General features: G+C 61.5%; 1 long non-coding RNA gene across 1 annotated transcript; it reads right to left on the bottom strand.

The window, feature by feature from the left end:
• Positions 1-373: 373 nt before the first annotated feature.
• On the bottom strand, positions 374-894 carry LOC122544960. The gene is made up of 2 exons (XR_006310476.1): positions 664-894; positions 374-625 (listed from the first exon to the last, which is right to left on the bottom strand). It is a non-coding gene; the product is annotated as an uncharacterized LOC122544960 (long non-coding RNA).
• Between the last annotated feature and the right edge of the window lie 317 nt (positions 895-1,211).

Raw genomic sequence — 1,211 nt, 5'->3', positions numbered from 1 at the left:
CCTACACCAAGAATCTCTTTAACCCCCAGTTTGGCAGCATCTTCCGGACCTGCCACAATCCCACCTATTTTTCCCGCCGGCTGTGTCGTTTCTCCGACCTCTACATGAGCTCGGTCAGCTGCCTGCTGAACTACGACCTCCGCTACGTCTTCTACCCACGGAGGACCCCCCTCCAACACGAGGCCCCGCTCTGGATGGACCAGCTGTGTACCGGCTGCATGAAGACTCCCTTCCTGGACGAGATGTCTCACATCCGCTAGCTGAGGGACGAGAGGGAGAGTGCCCAGGCCTCGTCTGCCCACCTAGGCCTCGTCTGCCCACCTAGGCCTCGTCTGTCCACCTAGGCCTCGATTTCCCACCTCAGCCTCGTCTGCCCACCTCGGCCTCGTCTGTCCACCTAGGCCTCCATTTCCCACCTCGGCCTCGTCTGCCCACCTCGGCCTCGATTTCCCACCTCGGCCTCGATTTCCCACCTCGGCCTCGTCTGTCCACCTAGGCCTCCATTTCCCACCTCGGCCTCGTCTGTCCACCTAGGCCTCGATTTCCCATCTCAGCCTCGTCTGTCCACCTAGGCCTCGTCTGTCCACCTAGGCCTCGTCTGTCCACCTAGGCCTCGATTTCCCACCTCGGCCTCGATTTCCCACCGAGGCCTCGATTTCCCACCTCAGCCTCGTCTGCCCACCTCGGCCTCGTCTTCCACCTCGGCCTCGTCTTCCACCTCAGCCTCGTCTGTCCAGCTCGGCCTCGATTTCCCACCCAGGCCCCGGCCTTCCCACTGAGGCCTGCAGTGCACCGCACCCCTCCCTAAAAAAACTAGGCCGAAGCCCCCACCCCCACCCCACGCTGCTGCTCCTCGTCCGATCGACGTCAAGTACGACTCTCGCCGCCGGCCCAGTCATCGCGTTCCACGCAGGGGGCTGCCCATGCCTTAAAATGAGCTGCTCGGCCTCTTCTCAACAGGGCCCGAAACAACAGATCCTTGGGGCTCTTTGCCCAGGGAGAGAAAGCCCTGGGGAAGGGGTTGAGGGTTTGACCAATTTGGGCCCCCTCACTCCGACACCAATGTCCGAGAGAAACTCGCTGGTTTCCTTCAACCCCACCACCTCCAGCGACATGTTTATTTTTTTTGGGTAGAGCTAATTGGTGGGGCGCTATGGCCGTTCAGAAATGGCTGCCTTCTCGGTCACCTCCCCCTTCACTCCCCTCCCTCC

Source organism: Chiloscyllium plagiosum, unplaced genomic scaffold, assembly GCF_004010195.1.
Source record: "Chiloscyllium plagiosum isolate BGI_BamShark_2017 unplaced genomic scaffold, ASM401019v2 scaf_70893, whole genome shotgun sequence".
In the NCBI taxonomy this organism is placed as follows: Eukaryota; Metazoa; Chordata; class Chondrichthyes; order Orectolobiformes; family Hemiscylliidae; genus Chiloscyllium; species Chiloscyllium plagiosum.
Note: the sequence above shows the minus strand (reverse complement) of the source record. Positions and strands in the feature narration are given on the sequence as shown.